This window comes from Pezoporus flaviventris, unplaced genomic scaffold (assembly GCF_033815535.1).
Source record: "Pezoporus flaviventris isolate CSIRO_AGI_PZ_B2104156 unplaced genomic scaffold, CSIRO_AGI_Pfla_v1 ptg000013l, whole genome shotgun sequence".
Lineage (NCBI taxonomy): Eukaryota > Metazoa > Chordata > Aves > Psittaciformes > Psittacidae > Pezoporus > Pezoporus flaviventris.
The window spans coordinates 1,642,982-1,661,971 of NW_026892561.1; the positions used below are offsets into that span (position 1 = coordinate 1,642,982).

Here is an 18,990-nt window from a genome sequence, read left to right on the forward strand (position 1 = left end):
GCGCTAAACGACTGATATTGATGCTCAAGATTGTTTTTTCCCCCAAAAGCAATCTGTATTTTTGGTGTCTATTCTGATACTCCTTAGAAGAGCCTACTTTCTGGAGAAGGTTGAACACATGCTTCTCTGCAAACCCCTGCCTGGAGCCCTGGAGCAACTATTACTGCATCACAGACTGTAACTGGGACCCTATCTCTGGAGCCGTTCCTAGACCGGTCCATCAGCAGAGTAACAGAGTTGTGTGCATCTGCCACACCTCAGAGGTGTGGGACAACCTGTGTGGCACAGGGAGCTTGTGAAGCAGCCCAAGTAGAGGAGAACCTGGAGCAGCAGCACCAGGATGAGCAGCTCTGCCCTGCTCATGAAGGCTCTGGCTCCTCTTGCTTCATTCAGTACAGAGTTGACAACCTCAGCTGTAAACAAAACCGATGGTTTATGGCCTCATCTCAAACACAGCATGGATTTCTGCTGCGTGATCCAATCCTGGCTGGACCTGTCTGCCTAATAATGCTTTGCGGATTCTTTTAACTCCTCCTGACTTCGTGCCCCGCTTTCTTCTTATGAAAAGCAGCAAATATTCCTCTCTGCACCTGAATTCAAATGTAAGAAGTGCTCAACCTCTCCAGAACAAGATATTTCAAATACAAGTTCTGCAGTGCCCAATCCAGAATTATCCCCAGTAGTGTCCCTAGAATTAAGAGTAATTGCAAAGCTGATGAGCACCTGAATGATGGAGCTAGTGATACCACTTTTGCAGGTGGTATCAGGCTTGGTGATTTAGATAGAGGACTTCAAAAGCTGAAGAACAGCAGACCCTTGGCTTTAGTCACTGGCCCATGGGACACCAATGGATGTGGCTCTTGTACAGAGCTGATCTGCTTGAGTCCAGGTGGGATTTAGTATTGCATTGAGACAGAGCACAGGAGATCAGTTTTCCTTTATCTCTCTCTTTCCTATGTGTTTGCTTCCCATCCGATTGAAGTGCATCCCTACCTTTGACTGCAAATTGGAAAGATAGCTAATGCTATGGCAGGAGTCATTATGCATTAACTGCTCAAAGCACCTGGGAGAAGCTGGTTAGATTGCAACGCTTTCAGTGTGAAGGCTGGTTCAGCTCTTTGTGAATTTGTAGTAAATCAGCACTTAATAATAAGAACAAACGTTTCATTCTCACTTGAAAATTACTACGGTTAGAGGCTTGTAATGTGTAGTTTTCATGCAGGGGTTACATGACGGGAACTTAAATCTGGTCCATTTTCATCTATAATTTAAAATGTGTCATTTTGATCGATGAATTAGTAGAGAAACCCGGGATAATTTCGAAACTACCAGCTTAGTAAAGTTGTCTGACCTTGCAAATAACCTTTCCAGTTTAGAAACCTTTAATAGCTTAACTATTAGCTAATCTCCTGGGAAGCTTTTTCCCTGGGCAAAACTAGTATGGAAATACAACACCAGTAATAAGGTTTCCATCTTTCTTCTATCTTGATCTTTTTAATTAATTGCCGTTCAGTAAAAACACAAGACTGGGAGGCAGGGGATAAAAATCGTTGCAAGAGGAGGGCAGGAGTTAACTGTAGGCTGTTTCTATCCTTTACCTACCTTTTTTGCATAGATTCATTAGGTGCTGAAATATATTAGCAATTCTTAAGGCATAACTGCTGCCTGATTGCTTGACACTTTTGGCTGAAAGCTGTGAAACAGATCACTTTGTAATGGAAAAAAGCTGCTCCTGCTTATAATGAGCAAACATTTAGAAACCCTGAGTGCTTTGCAGGGCACCTCAACAAGCCCCTGAGAGCCTTTGTGCTGCAGTTGGGTCGTAGGTGATTCCTGGGTTTTGTGGGCTCTTTCTTTCTCGGGATGGGCAGTGGTTTTTCCAAGGGTAACCATGGATTGCAAGTAAGTGATTTGTTAGAGGAGAAAGAAAGAGTGGTGTGTAAGTGAAGAGGATAGGGTGGAAGTTCATGGCCCAGGTGAAATGTGGGCTAACATCTAAAACAGGTCTCAGGTTCCTAAGGGTCCTACTTATTCTCCCAAAGTTCCTAGCGCCGTTTATCTAATAGCCCTCAAATACAAGCATTATGTTGAATTGATGAGAGGTTCTCCCTATAGCTTTACCTGGCTGATAAAGGGGTTCTCATTTTACCTTATATGCGTTTTGCACTATGTTTTTCCATGCTCTCTGGGGGGGAAAGAAGAAAATCTGTTTTCTAGGCTAGAAAAGTGTGATCTTTCCATTGCTCAGCTCCCTGGCAGCCCACTTCCAGGTTCAGCTGATGGCATTCCCCTTGCAGTAAGGACAGGGGCACCCAGGGAGGGCTTGGGTGTCTGCTATGCCTCAGGTGCTGCTATCCCCGCTGTGTTTCACCCTTTTAACCCTATTAACTATTGCTGTTCCAGTAATAAGAAACCAGAGGCATGCAACTGAAATGAAAGCTCCTTTCAAACCACAAATATGAATGCTTCCATTTAAAAAAAAGTCTTTTTTGTGTGTGTGTGTGAGTGAAGAGCTTAGTAAAAAATACATTAATTTGCAAGCATTGTGCATCTTTTGCTGGAACAAAAGTATCCACCACACAGGTCATGGTGCTGTTTATGTAGTAATAAATGACTCCTGGATAAAGGAATACGGAGTTTTGGGGCTTCTTTCAGGCTCATCCGTAGCTGCTGAGGTTTATTTTGCACGTCTACACTTAAGCTTTTTGGCTACATCAGCCAAGTCCCTATCTCAGCACAGTGACACAACCAATATCTACCCTGGCACTACCTATCTGGGTTATTGATCTCCAAACATCTCCTTCCCTGCTGAGACTGTGCAGATTCCAACTGCATAGGATGGAGTAGGCACAGGGCCCCACTCTGTGGGCTCTGTTTATAGTGAAAACGAGCTTCATCCTTGCTTGGTGACTGGTGTTGCCTGGTGACCTTTGAACTAACACTTAAGCCCCCGGAGCACAGAAATTAGACTTCAGTCTGGAAGAGCCCCTGCTCCAACAGATGACCTGTTATTTTATCTTGAGCAGCGGCAGCCGCGCAGGAGCGTTGGCACATGGCTTTTAGAGCTAATCACTCACGCTCTTAGAGGAGAGCAGGAATTTCGCTCCCTCCCCCTCCTGCAACCTGGGACTTTAATGTGTGTCTGGATCATTTCAGGCTGATCCTTCCTTAACTTCTTCTGTTTATTTCCTCCCCGGCTCAAAGTTCTGATACAGTCCCTGGATACGGAGGTTGTTCGCTTCAAACCCTTCCCTACTGCAGGTCCCCATCATCCCCCTCCATGAGCCACCTGCAGTATTCTTCATCCTTCTAGGATCTCCCCATTGAATCCTGAGTCTCCCATCTTCTTGCCTTTTCCACTACTACAATTCATCCCTGATGATGCACAGGCATCAAGCCAAGTGAGAGAAGAAGCATCTTCCCCACTCCCTTTCTCTCCTATGAAGCCTATAGGGAAAGCCTGAGGCTACAACCAAAATACAGAAGGGAATCTCCACTTTTTTCATGCCCTTAGGCTCCTGAATATTTGTTGTTTGACCAGTTCTGCTCTACCTAACAAGGGCTTCCTACAGGGACTGAAGCGGGGGGTAGCAACACACAAGCTTGTGTCATGAGAAAATGACAAATGGCATTGCTAGCTAAGAGCAACTGAGATTGAAACTAAGAGCCCTTGTGGTTGAACTGTGGAAAGCCATGAATAATGTGCCAAATTGGCCTCCCTCCTCTCCCATTAGGTCTAAATCAAGTGTGGGGCCTCTCCGGGGCTTCTGGTCACCACCTCCATCCATCAGGAGGTCTAGTGGGTCAGACCTTAAATTGGTTCCTCCAAGCAAGTGTTGATATCAGGCTCGTTCCAGTACTCTTGATACTGCCATGGGGGCAGAGCTCATAGGCTTCCAGTGGGCAGGATGACACCCCCATGATAAGAGAAGCAGGTGCTGGTATGACCTCCTTGTCTTGATGGCTGTGATAATCAGATGGGATTACTGTTAGAAATATATTCAGAGATGCTCAGCATCACCGGAGACAGAAGAAATGAACCTGTTTTCTGTCCAGAGAGTCTCACATCAGTGTATGGCCAGTATGGTGGCTGTCACCTCCTTTTGACCTTGCATCTCTGGTCTTCATCAGGTTATCCCTGGATCATTTGTATCCAATGGTGTTCAGCAAGTCCAAACACTGGATACACACACAGAGCTTTCGGGGGAGTCCCTGACTTAATGGGACTGTACCTGTCCTGCCAGCAAACTACCCTGCAACCCACAGAAAAGCCGGGTAATGGAAATGGGGGACTGTAAAGCTCTTGTCTGGTTTGGGCCATTGCAACTGCAGAGGAGAATTCACAGCCTCTCGCAGAGGACTGCGCTCAAAGTAAATAATATTTCAGAAAACAAAATTCATTTTCCAGCCTGAACCCAACTGCAACATGATACGAAGTGGAGGGGGGGGGAAGTAAAAACACCTTGCCCCCAGGGCTATTTATTATTTATACACCCCCGTGCCTAGATAAACTCCTCCTTGAAAGAGTAGGACGAAAATAATTCTGCAACGTGGAAACAAGCTACCTATTTAAAGTGATTTTTTATGCCTGAATGGCCTCATTATAAAAACAGTCTGCGCGCAATAAGTTTGTACCTTTTTCTACATTATCCAATGAACTGCTTTTTGTCACTCTCACCAGTTTCAGGGCTTTCATGCAACCACCTTGGTGGAAAGCCTCCGTGGTTTCCTTAGAAACGTCTTCCTTCCTGGATGTTGACCCATGGTGGTTGAGGCAGCTAAAACCCTGGAGAGGTCCTGTTCAAACAGGAAGGAGCAGACAGTTTAATGGCCAGCTTTGCAGCTCTGTTCCTCCACAGTTTACAGTAGTTGGGAGCTATAAAAGAAAAAAATCATAACCAATGTTTCTTTACTGTACAGTCAGCTTTGTGTTGGTGTTCGCTGAATCCGTAGCTCACGGGTTGCTGTCGGGCAGCAGTGGAGTGGAGATGGTTTGCTTGCGAAGTGCTGGTGCTTGGGAGACAGCCCCCTCGTGTGCAAATTGACTTTGTCCTTTGGGAAAATAGATGTTGTTGAGCTTATAGGTGCATTCATAATTCAGTAAGCACAAGGGGGGCAGTCTGAGAAGCTGTAAATACCATCACCTTTCAGGTGTTTTGCAGTGCTTGCACATGAATGCTCTGCAATGTCTCGGCAGAAAGAAGAGGCCAGAGTCCTGCAGTCTATGAGAAAGCTGGGATGTTATTAAACCAGGTTTATCTCCAGCTCTGCTCATGGCCAAACACTCATCCCCAAGGACAGGTATCCATGACTGCCATTGGTATTACTGAACATGATGCTAGCAAAGCTGAAGGAGGCTTCAGAGTGTCCCTCAGGTGAAGGGATCTGGTGAGGCCTTTCTACCATGCACCTCCCACAGAATCATCCCCTCTCATCTAAGACATCAGGAAGAGCAAGCTCATGGGCACGTTATGCAGGTGTTTCACACTTGCTGCTTCCATTTGCTGTTTCCTTGTATTTTTATTCACTTCCAGAGTAGCTTTTGAATTCGATCAGCTATGCTAAGACCTGGGCACTTGGGCTGTCTAAATACTGATAGCATCTTCTAAATGCTGCCTGTTCTCTAGGTTTTGTGGCCTTTACACGAGGAATGAAATAACAAGTGGCAGTTGAATTACCAGCTCTAAGCTGCTTAACACTCCAGTGTGCACTCTCCAACCAGCATAGAACAGGCACAGGCTTGGGAAATCCATTGTATGAAGAAGAGCAAAATACCTCCTATGGTGAGCATGGCACACCTCCTGTCCCCATCCAAAGCAGGAGAAATGTTTGTTAACTTCAGTTCAGAGCTTGGAGTGACCCAGGACCACCTGCAAAACCCATGCAGATCTGGCCCAAGGCAGATGGCAGGGGGTGCTACTCATGTGTCTGCCTCTTTTTTGTGCCCTCATGGGTGCACGTTCATGTGCAGAAAGTCTGTATGACAGGTCTCTCTTGCGCTTGCTTAGCTGCTAAATTGATAGAGAAATCTGGGTTGTGAGGCCATAAGCAAAGAGAATCAACCTAAAGAGGCAGAAAAGGAAGAGCTGTAATTGACAACAAAACCAAATTACACCAGAGCATTTCTCTTAAGGTTTTTAATAGCAAACATTGCAGAGAGCAGGTTTTTCAAGCCAAACAGGAAGGAAAACAAATAAACAACTACAGCCAGCTAAGTCACAGGCTTTTCGAAGTCAGGCTATCAACCAGGGACCCACAGACAGGAACTGATGAAGCCCAAATCTCTAGGGAAACAGATGAGGTTTTCAAAGAACACAAACACATAAACCCTAAGATGTATGTGCATTTATACATAAGCCCAGGGAAGAGGCAGGCACCTGATTCCCAGGCTGAGGGTTATGAGCTGGAAGAAGAGTCTGGTGACTTGATCCACACTGTTAAAATCTGGCTGGGGAGGTAATTCAGGTATGTGCAGATCTTAGCTAAGACAGTTACTATTAGTGACAGTGACTGCTGCTGGCCTGGATGTGACAGCAGAAGAGGAGGGAAAAGAAAAGCTGAAGAATGCCTACAAATGTGGAAGCCAAGCATTAGGCAGCTTCACCCTCCCTAAAGGACAGTGATGGATATGGAAGAGCGCTCTGCAGCGCTACACACAGTCTTTAGGGCAGAAACACTGCAATTTAGTCACATCAGAAGCTATAAGGCTCTTGAGGGATCCTGAGCTCTGCTTCAGGATGACCTGTCGTGGGCTGAGCTGCTCTTACTCCTTTCCAAACATCTCTCAACCTCCAGGCAGTTTGACACAGTAATGGATAGGGTTTAATACCTACAGGCAAGAGTTCACAGGCCTCTTGGCGATGTGTAAATTAGCAAGTGGACAGTTGCCCCAGAGCAAAATGGCAAACAAATATTTATTAGTTGTTTCAAAGAGCCCCAGCAGTAAAACTTTGTCATTTGACTGCAGAAGTGTTTGTGTTTTTACTGAAACCAGTGCTAAAGGTGATGGCTTTAGTTCTGACTGAGGTAACATCTGTAACGCTGTGATTTACTTCCTCCAGGTAACAGAAAAAACCCACCAGAATGTGTTTCAACATACATTGCTCTTGCAGTATGCTAGGAAGATGCCAAGGGGGAAATTAAATATCATTTTACATGAGCAAAATTACTGTTGGTTTCACTAAAACACTGGATTTTGTGACTCCTGGGCAAAGGGCTCCAGCTAAATGATAATGTAGTAGGACAAAATGGTGTGACAAGGAAGGTGACAGGAAGGGCATGAACATTTCTAAACCTACATATAGGTTGCTAGATTGGAACATGGATAGGAAGACACTTATGAAGGATAAGGAAATGATGAAGGCACCTGGGCGTGTGCCATAGCTGAAACTTCTGAGTTTACTCCAGTACATCTTCACTAAGTACTTGAATGAATGAATGGCCTGAGCATATGCAATGGGAGTTAGTGCGTGCACAAATGTAAGCTTAGTGCTGCAAAAAGTTATGGAAACACCCCCAAATCCATTAGTCTCACTGTGTGCCATTCTTATTCCCCCTCAGACACAACAGTAACTGAGGGCTGTAGTTCAGTATGAATTTAAAGATCACAACACATAAACTTTGGTCCAGCCTTTGAAATAACTCTCATCTCAGTGACCCCAGCATCCTGAGTCAACTTGGTTAAGGAAATATGCACTGAGAGGTCATAAAAGAGGCTAGGCGCTCTATAACTCTGTAGAGACTCATCAGTGCCTGGAGACGGGCATCCTTCAGGCTCTGGCTTCCTATGGTTTCTTTATCTCCAGGGATAGTAGAGTCACCCTGCACTCCTTGAAATAGATGGTCTCCAAATGTTTGGCTTGAGGATTAAAACAAAACTCAGGGGGAATATTCTGATGATTTCAAAACACAAAGGACAGTTTGGTGATGACTGCTCTTTGAAAGAATTCCCCAGGTCTGCTGGGAAGCTGGTTTTTAGCTTTTTTGATGGGAAGAGATGTAATTATTGGTCTGTTTACGGTGGGGAAAATACATTCTTTTCAGTACTCATGAGTGAATAGTGGCTGAAGTATTTCACTGTTCTGCTCTTGCTAATGCACCTTTCAGCTGAGACTATGACAAAAAAGAAATGCCATTCCCCAAGGAAAACTTAATTTTTCTGGGAAGACATGAATTAGCACAAATTAAAGTTCTATCTGCATAATTCACTTGGAATTCCACTTGAAAGGCTTTTGCAATCTTAATTACACCATTTGTTCCTCATTTAATTGTGTAACACTATGGAATTGAGTTAAAAAGGAAAAGCTGCTGTATGACTTTCTTATGAGACACCTAAGGCTGGGTAGCTGTTCAGGGGAAGGTTGGCGTATGTGTCATCAGGCAGCTGGTCCCAGCCTCCTAAGGCTATGTTCTTCCTTAGGATACATGAGTATTAACTTGAAGAAGCCTTCTATGCCCCACCAAAAGCCAAGGTGCCTCCAAGGAAGATTTTACAAAATCAGAAGCAATAGAAAGGGAGGAAGAAAAATAACTCCAGGATGATTTTAGATGAGCAGTTATTAATGCTGAAAATTCCTTTATTAACCCCTCCAAACCTGCTCTGCAGGGAGGGGAAACTTCTAAAGATAACTGAAATACATTAAAGGGACAAACTCCACAGTTTGTGTGGAAAGCTGTGACACGTCAGATAAATCCCTATGGACTATCTGCATGTTTACACTGCTTTTATGTGAAGTAAGTGGACTGTCCCCCACAGAGCAGCTCTGCTTTCTAGGAGTGCTGAATCTGGAGCTGAGTGACTCAGTCTGAAAGCTGGATCAGTTTTATGTGTCCTCTAATCCCCCTCAGACTACTTGTGTCCATGAAGACTACTGCTTCGTTAATGCAGAAGGTGAATTTTATGGCAACACCGAAGTCCGCTCTCGTATGTTATCTTTGCCTAGAGAATAGGACTTTTGACATAAACCTGGAAGGTAGTTCAAAGCCTTGCTGCATAAACACACATCCATTTTTTGTACTTTAGGAATAGGTAATGTAAGAGTTGAAAGGTGAAGGTTATGGCAGTTCGTGTTTATTTCACCAAGAGCCAAGAGATGGGAAACATCTGGCACTTACACACCACGCAAGTCTTAAAAACAAAGAGACGTAGACTTTAGTCCGGCTGAGCAAGCACTGGGATAAAAGCTAATGACAGGCTGCTTATTTAAAGGGATCATAATACAGGACAGCCATGTAGGGTACCAGGGAGGATTCAGGAGGGGGAAAAGGAGGGGAAAATTTAGCTTTGTATTTCCAAGTTAAGGGTCAAAGCCTGACTCCAGTTACACTCCAGTGTCAATCCTGACCTGCAGGCCTTATACAGTATGTAGGACCCTCCAGATCTCACCCTTTTCTGGTTTCCAACATGACCAAATACCCAAATCAGTGCTTGAATTGCTGCTGGTGTGTTTCATATGTGACGATGTAGAAGTCCTCAGGACCGACTGCTTTCATGAAGGTGGGAGGAGAGCCTGTGCACACAAGTGAATCACAGTGACTTGAGTTAGTGTGAAAGGTTCATCAGCATATCTTGGGAAGGACAGAGGTGCTCAAGCACATTGCTATGGCTTCCCTGGAGCAGATCTTCACCTGCTTTGCATCTCGTGCTGAAGAAACTGCTTTGCAGAGTGTTTTTTTGGAACAAGCCCAGAGGAGGCCACAAGGATGATCAGGGGACTGAAGCACCTCCCGTATGAAGATAGGCTGAGAAAGCTGGGGCTGTTCAGCCTGAAGAAGAGAAGGCTGCGTGGAGACCTCATAGCAGCCTTCCAGTATCTGAAGGGGGCCTATAGGGATGCTGGAGAGGGACCCTTCATTAGGGACTGTAGTGACAGGACAAGGGGTAATGGGTTAAAACTTAAACAGGGGAAGTTTAGATTGGATATAAGGAGGAAATTCTTTGCTGTAAGGGTGGTGAGGCACTGAAATGGGTTGCCCAGGGAAGTTGTGAATGCTCCATCCCTGGCAGTGTTCAAGACCAGGTTGGACGAAGCCTTGGGTGAGATGGTTTAGTGTGAGGTGTCCCTGCCCATGGCAGGGGGGTTGGAACTGGATGATCTTAAGGTCCTTTCCAGCCCTAACTATTCTATGATTCTATGATTCTCCTTTAGAAAAACTCCAGACTGAACACGTTCATTTATTGTGGCAGCTCCTCTTCCAAACCCATCACTTCTGATCTCCCATCTTCTCTATTCAACCCCCAGAATAAGTTCCTCTCTTCAGCAAGATCCATTTTGACAAGCAAAGTTTTACCCAGAAATTGAAGTGTGATGATTCTTTGACCCTTTCCCCACTGCCCATTGATATTCTACAGGCCATGGTCCTACATCTGCTTGTCCAATGTAGACAGGCTGCATGGTCAACCCTTGTCTCCCCAGCCTCCTGACTTCGCCTGATATCCTATCCACACCCTAGTTACGTGAGAGCTTCACCTCCCACCACTAAAAAAATGCATGTAAAAGCAAAACACGGGATTATTTGTTCATGATGTGTTATCCATGTGTCACTTCTCAGCCAAGAACATGTATGTTCCAGCCATGCTGTTTCATTCACAGTCTCCTACCCGCTGCTTTGACAGCACTGCTAGAACCTTAGAGCTAAGGAGAGCTTCAGTTTTTGCTTTTGGTAAGTTAAGTTTCCAATCCCAGCCCTTCAGCAACACCAAGAATTAATATTTAACCTATCTCCAGGAGAATGAGGAAAAATGGGCCCCTCCTTCTAAGATTTTAAAACCAACTATTGAAAACTGAGCATTCTCTGTAGCAAGCATGCATGCGAGTCCTCCATAATATGTTAGCTTTTCAAGAGGAAAGACCTGTCATACAACTAAGTAGCGTAAACCCTCTTGATCCCATAACATGTGATAAGGGAACAATGGTTACTGCCCTAAAAAGTGATTTCCAAGGGCAACTACATGACAGCAGCTCAAGTGCTAATTCTTAATGTTGTGGTTTGCACCCAACTGTAAGATGCGTGGTATCATACCACCAGTGCCGTGTGCCAGATGAGCAACATGCTGCTAGAGCAAACTCCAACTAATGGTTCACATTTGTAAAAGAGAAAAAAACCCAACCAAGAACCCAAAAGCCCCCCTTTATAACAGCAGGTTTTTTAGCATATCAATATCGTCTTAACTTCATGTTGGACCAGCTATCTTCTGCCTTTCCGCACCAGGGGTGCAGCTAGCACGGGAGTATAAAGCTGGTATAAATTCCATATCATGTCCCTTGGCTAATTTGACAAAACACAATCATGTGTCCATGCCTGATCCACATTAGATTTATAGTCCTGGGTGAGCTGGCAGTGCACAGATCTGGTATTAATAAGCCTGGAACCACAGCCTAAATCTATTAGCTGGAAGCACTTATATGATTCTATTTTGTGTCAGAGCAGATGACTGCAACCAGGACACAGCAGAAATTACATGGTTTTTGCCTGGCTAAACTTGTCCTGAGTCAGAGCTCTTGGAGAGTTCCAGCCACTCCAGGTACTAATATTGAAACTGATGTTTTGGGGGTACTTTATGGGAATTGACCCTAAAAATCTGAGATTCCAAAGGATGAAGCTTTGTCCCATGAGAAATAGCCTCCTTTTACTTGAAAGATGCTTATATCCCATGCAAAGAAATGTCATCTATGCTTGAGAACCCACCATTGGAGCAGGATGAAAGCTTACGTGCTTAACATAATGTGCAAGCATGGTAAAGATTTGGAGCAGTATTCCCTGAGAACTTAATGAGACCCGTATTGCAAGAGTCTGCCATAAAAACACAGCTCCCTTCCTTAGAATGATTTGTTCATACTAAATATCTGAAAATCATTGTCAGGCTGTTTCCTCAGCAATTAGATATTTTTATACGCTACATTTCTTTAATAATACTAAAACTTATTTTTTATTATTTAAAAAAAAAAAAAGCTGTCTCCTTACAAACACATTATTAAATTACAGTTTATAGCTCTTGCAGTGGGGTAAATTATGGGGGTTTTATTAAAGTATTTTAAAGACTGGAGTTTTGCCGACGTGTTGCTCATTGCCAATAGCTGGCCAGGCCCATGAAGGCTGCAAGGCTGCAAGTTGCATCTCACAGAGTCCTGCACACCAGGGGGGAATTGATGTTTGGTTTTCCAAATAAAGGGATATCACAGAAAGCACATCCCAGCTGACTCCGAATCTCTGATGTTTAACACCCATTCTCTATGTTGGGGGTGTCGTATTTTCTCTCTCGCACGCATTGAGGGGTTGTTAGACCCCAGGAGGAGGAGGATGTACCCTGTCACTGTTCTTTTGTTTATTCTTGGTGCATTAGTTTGTTTGCTTCTTTGTAAATGACCCTGCTTCTCCACAGCTGCTGGCCCACCGGGAGCTCCTCAACTTGAAGTGTTCCACATGCTCGCCAAACTGAACATCACAAAGTATGGGCAACATCCAGCCTGCATAAAGATGCAATGAAAATGCAAGCTCATGCCACTAGTCCAGCCATGCCAAAGGACACATAGGCCTTCAGGACCCGCTTCTCTTCTGTGTTTCCCTCCCTGGGGTTATGCTGATGTCGAATTGACATCAGGTAAAGGAAAATCACATCCCAGGTATTAAACAAACATTTGGGCCTTATTTGGAGTCAATATCACGTTACTTAGAATCATAGAATAGTTAGGGTTGGAAAGGACCTTAAGATCATCAAGTTCCAACCCCCTGCCATGGGCAGGGACACCTCACACTAAACCAGGCCACCAAGGCTCTGCTCAACCTGGTGTTGAACACCGCCAGGGATGGAGCATTCACAACTTCCCTGGGCAACCCATTCCAGTGCCTCACCACCCTAACTTCCATAGGCTTGTATCTGCAACTGATAACTGTGCTTCTGTCATTGTGCTTTCTGATGTTAAACTGCAGTGCAAGAACAGGCTCGCATGTGTATGTGGTCACAGAGCTGAAGCCCCAACAGCCTCGCTGGGGGCTGATCCTGCGGGAGAGCTCCCTCGTCTTCTGCTCCCAGCAATATCTACGCACAGCATTTGGCACTGAAACAGGAAATTAAGGGCTGTAGGAAAGCAACCTTTGCCCTTTAATTCACTTTTTAATAAAATCATTAAAAGAAACCTACTCCCTGCCAGACATTATGGGAAACTGCTTTAATGATACTTTCAAGGCAAACACATTCTCTCGGCTGCATGTAGGGCTTGCTCAGTAGCTTTGTCTCACTTATTTGTGTGGATGCAAGATGAAAATGGTTTGAATTATAAAGCCAGGCTAGAAAATTTTATATGAAGCAGGCCATGATAACAACAAGGGGCCAGGTTCTGTCCATTATACACTGATGTGTAAACAACAGTTACAAGGGTTTGCTAGAAAAGATCAGCAAGTTTGAGCCAAAGATGAGCATCAAAACCACAAAACGACAAAGAAAGCAGAGGGATTTTGTGTCCTCCCAGTCTTTACTGGGAACAAAATGAATGCCATTAACTGCACAAGCGATGAGCACACAATAAACATGCAGTTTGTAGGAGCACAAATTCATCTGTCCACAGCTAAAAGCCTCAGGCTGTATCTCTTAATCAGGCTGCTTTCCCATAGACTTCAGAGTTTGCCATTGCATGTTTGTGTAGGCTTTCGTGAACAAATTCACAGCATTTTTGTACTAGAGAAGAGGCAAATCTTGCTTTATGATTGTTAAATTCATAACTTACCATTTAGGCATATATAAATCTATTTAAGAAATCTTATTAATTGAACCTACCTACAATGGTTACTGAGGACACCTTAAAAATTACAGGAGGGACCTGCACTAAACCAATTTCAGTATTTAGTTACAGCAGCGAGATTTCAAAAGACTGAATTATTTCTATCTAGTGCAAAGTTTGCCCTCATGTACTTTGATTTTGTCTTGCATTTTTCCCATTGCATAGAAAAAATGTTAACCAACAAACCTGGTAGTCAGTTTTCTACAATCAATAAATTCTAAGTCCAAGCCACAGTAGCTTTTATGTCTGTGTGTTGTAAAAGTAAATTTACATCATATGTCAAACATTACACATGAAGACAAAAACAATGCTGATTTCTAGTCCTAAAAGATATATGTGTATCCATAAAATCAGCAAGCTGTGTCCTGAATGCAGCTGGATGATCATACTCTGACCAAATGGCTTTTTGTCTAAGGCTGGAGATCTGTCAGCCTCAACTGTTTTCCAGAGCCGCATCTGTTTCAGGGAGCGTTGGGAAAACACAGGAGAAGCCCCTGCTTTTCTATCAGTCCTGGGGGATCCCGGATTTTCCTGTTTACAGGGATGTGGAGAAGCCAAGGGGTGATACCAGGTTGCCAGAAGTTCCGGAATGGCAAGAACTGAGCCCAGACTGGAGCTGTGCCCTTCTACAGCAGAGAACCAGGCGAAGTTGGGTCACTGGAGGGAAATGGCAAAGGGGGAAAGACTCATCTGTGCTAATTAACACAGGATGACTTAATAGCACCAGTATGATCTTAAAGAAAGCAGATCTGATCCTGGCAAGAGGGACTGAGCGGGTGCAAGGGAGCAGAGAAGCCTTTGCAAGAGGCATTGATAAGACCCCATCGGGGATCCCGTGTACATTGCTGTGCACCTTCCAGGCAAATCCCAGCCAGAAGAAAAGCAGGAAAAGGGCAACTAGAGAGACCAGGGAATATACAGTTTTTCTTACAAGATGAAGCTTAAAACCTATGGTACCTGTAGCCTACTAAAATTAAAATCTAATGAATAAATGAAAAATAAAATGAAATCTAAGAGCGCAATACCTAAGATAGAGGACAAGAGCAGCAGAAAGAAAGAAAACATTGTTTTAAGGAGCAAATGTGGCACAAGAAGGATGGAGTGTAATTTCTGCCCACAATTACATAAACAGACAAGGAGCTCCACCAACTAAAGAATGGTCAGCACAGCTTTAAGGTCCATGGGTTTACCCCAACATGCTGGAAGTAGGAAAATCTTCTTGCAGTGGCCATGGTTTTATTTATCTTTCTTCCAAAAATGAAGATACATTGCTATTCATCTTTCTGTCTCCGGGAGCCCACACCTTGGTGGCCAGGGAATACAGCAGAAAGGGAAAAGAAGGAACCAGAAAAGACCTGTTCATAGGCTCTTTAGCAGTGATAACATCCTCTGTGAAAAAGCACTGCTTCTGGACAATACATGAGAGCACTTCCAGAACATTTTCCACTGTTTTCCAATGACATGACGTTAGTTTATTTGGGTGGACTCCTTTCCTTGGCTTCTTGTGTCCCGGTTCTTGGCTGGAAACCTCCATGGATGAGTAAGGAAAGGAACGCCACCTATTCCCAAAAGTAAAGAGGCTTTTTGAGCTACAGTCTTTAACAAAAAAAGCCCGTTTACCTTCCTCATGGAAGGAATTTATTAGAAAATCTGTAATGAAAATTAATATATCTCTGAAATGAGCTCTTTATCTAATCCCTCACCAACTTTCTGGGAAGTGACTATGTGGAAGCAATCGGATTTCAGGCTGGATCTGGTTAATAGAAACTGCCACCTGGTGAATGCTAAAGATTATTTTTGCCTTCACTAGGTGTGGTCTGGTTTACACTTAGGAGGAGACCTGATCCTCAGATATTGATGTTGTACAATTAGGGGTTGCAACACAAATAGGGATATCATGAAATCACTGCATGACTTTCTGCCAGCCACATTGCACGGAGGTTATGCTAACACAACGGTTCCTTCTAGAGCCCCCGGGCCACAGCACCCTAAAATCAGGCATTCACAGTTCCTGCTAATCCAACTGCTTTTTAATCTGAGGCGCCCTAAGAAGCCATCCTGCTAAACCTGTGCTACCTGTTGGTAACACAGAAATGACAATACTTCCTTACGGGGATGATGAAGGTTGCTAAGGGCAATGCATGAAGTGTCCAAACCCTGTGGTGAGGAAGCCACAGTGGTGTCTAGGGGAGATTTGGGATCCCAGGCTGCAGAAGCTCCTCTCAGACAGCTTGTGGCACCACAGACCTGTTCTCAAGCTTATTGACACTGAAGGACTCCCACTGGCTTTTATCAGCTTTGGCTCACATCCTTGGCATCTGGTTCATGCCTCTTTACTTATAATGTCATGCATATCAGAAGCAGCCTCCCAGGGAAAATACGCCAACTCATCTTCTTGCTCAAAGAAGCCATTTAGCTGTGATCATAATCTGTGATTTCATTGCTAGCCCCTATTTGCCTTCACAGTTCGACTCTCCAGGGATAGAATTTTATTTCTTTGGCACAGCTTAAACATTGTGCTGTGCAAATCTATCTATTTATCTCATGCATGCCTATATAATAAGCATGTGGAAGATGAATAATAAGTACATAGGTGCTATGAGCCTCCTTTGCATTTCTTTGGCACTACTAATAGAATTTAGGACTGGGAACAGCTCTCATTTGTGCCAGCTCTAAGCTGTCTTGATACAGTCCAAGCACTGTAAGGGAGTTTTATTATAAACAGAACATTTCTGAATAATTAATCATTCCGATATAAGACACACATCCCGATTCCAAATGCGTTCTTGGTTGAAAGGGGCAAGTGAAAGATGGGGACAATGGAGTCAAAATAAGGAGCTAAGACACAGAATCCAGCCAGGAAAGCACAGAGTTGGGTTTTATTTTTCCCTTCCTTACTCATACAATTCAGAGCATATTTTCCCTATAAGGCAAACGGGTAGGATATATCCAAGTGTATCTCTTGCAGTATCTCAGCTACATGTGCAACAGTAGGGCATAAAGATGGGGTGCTGGACAATATCATCTGCTATTAACCACCAAGCATGGTCCCAAACAGTAAGCGCCAAGCTCTTGGCACTGCAGTAGTAGACGTGCAACCTGTTAGGCTGCCCAGAGGCATCTGTGTGTATGAGCTGGTGCAGCCAGTCACTTGTTCACTTTTAAGAAACCCAGACAGTTATAAATACATGCACTTTTCATCTTTAGCAGCTGTGGAAGAATTCACCAGGCTGAGATGGTCAAGAAACTCGTGCAAGGCAGGAAGTTTGGTGGTTGCTCATAATTTCAATGGATGTTTCACGGCATTGCATTACTTTTGGGGGAAACATAATGAATCGGTACGCGGCACACCCAGCCTGAAGAGGCTATAGTCCATCAAGACACATCCTACAGTATTACTCACTGCTTGTTGTTCACTGTCCAGCTCATGTTGCTGTTCCTGTCAGTCAATTTGAGTCAATCTGCCTCAAATGAGTGGTTCATTATCATGTAGAAATGGAGTTATGGGATAGTCTCTGTATGGCAAGGTAAGACATAAAATGACCCCAACTCTTTAAACATGAAGCACAGCTCTGATGAACAGGGAAGTGTTATTTTTGCTGGTTTAATTTTACAGTAGGATCATCTTAACAACGAGAGCTAATTTCTGTTTTTTTTCCAGTCACCTCATCTGTTTCCTCTCATGCCACCCGCAGTCTCTCAAATCCAGCCAAACACATCTTTAGTAAAATAAAGGTTGAAAGAGCTTTGTTTTGCAGTCACGTAATGTGAAATTATATGTAATAAATGAAGGTAAAACCAAACAAAAATCAGAGATGGTTTGCAGGAATAATGCATTTCTTCTCTGACTTATACAAAAAGCATTGTCAGTGCACTCCCAGAACCAGCACCTATAAGCGGCCTCAACCTTTGAAATCCTACTGCCATGTATTTCTAAAACGACCATGAGCTGGCAGACCTTGGGCATCATCTTCCATGCCATAAGACGTGGGCTGAAGGTCTGGAGGAAATTTAACTTCTCCTTCCTTCAGAACTCTACCAGATGATGTAATCCCCTCTGTGCTATGGCAGTGTCAGTACGGAGGGAGAGATGGCAGAGATTTACTGTAGTACAATTGTCCGTGGCCAGAATAACACTGTTCTAGTAATGGATTGCCCAGCCTTGCAATTGAAATCCAGATCCAGGATGGGCTCACAACCAGCCATTTGGTAGTGTGATTTGGATTATCCATGCTGATTTGTGCTCTTTGAATTACAGAAGATTGTGTTGCTGGCGGCTGCAGCCTTACTGAGCTGCAAGGAGACATAAATAGTCTAACTATAGCTGAATCTGTCAGAGGAACCACATGAAAATCCCAAGAAACTGGAGTTTGGACAGCACTTCCTTAGACTTTAGTAGCAGTTGTGTGGTATCTAGCAAAAGTTGCTTTTTCTTTTCTAATTCTTTATGATGACTTAAAAGGGAGAGGAAACTTGAGACCCTGACTTTGCAGCTTTCTTTTGGGATTTGGAAGGATTTTTTCCATACTAGCGATCAGAACTTTTACTACAAACCACTCCCAAACCCCACCAAACTCCCACTGTCACAGAGCTGCCATGCCTGAATCATGTTGTGTGCACCCTCAGGGCCCTTTTAGATCTTAACACCTTGGTCCCTGGTGCTAAACAACTGGCAAGCAAAAAACTCGTGTGTTTAATGCCATTATAGCAGGGCAGTTTATTACCACACAGAAAACCACACAAAGCTGTCTGTATTGCAAAGTTATAAATCAGTTATAAATAATCCCCATTTACATAAGTGGATAAGTTCAAGTTGAAGTTATCAAGTATGACGGCCCAAGTGGCATCCTGTACGTCAGACCCATAACTGACTGACCCCTCTTTTCCTTTTGCCAAAGAGACAAATGGTGAGAACGTGTCAAACTTTATCTCTGATTCACGTTTTTAGCTGGGGACATAGGAAATTTTAAGCTGAAAAAAAAAATGCCTTCCTAGGGGTGTGTTAGAACCTCTTCCTGACAAAGTCTTTATTTTTAAAAACAGGGCAATAAACAGAACAACACCCAAATAATGACAAGATTGAACTGTACAGGCACTTTAAGGCATTTGTCATCAAAGAGATACTGAGCTGCTTGTCTCCAAAGGCCAATTCATGAATGGCTTTCCTTGCAGCAGGACAGCATAGCATGCCTTGGCCTACGCTGCTACCCTG

The 18,990-nt window shown here is 43.9% G+C and overlaps 1 long non-coding RNA gene across 1 annotated transcript; it reads left to right on the forward strand.

Moving 5' to 3' along the window:
- The first annotated feature begins 768 nt into the window (after positions 1–768).
- LOC133268273 (uncharacterized) lies at positions 769–10,668 on the forward strand. Its single transcript, XR_009743020.1, has 3 exons — positions 769–889; positions 8,420–8,890; positions 10,552–10,668. It is a non-coding gene; the product is annotated as an uncharacterized LOC133268273 (long non-coding RNA).
- Positions 10,669–18,990: the final 8,322 nt, after the last annotated feature.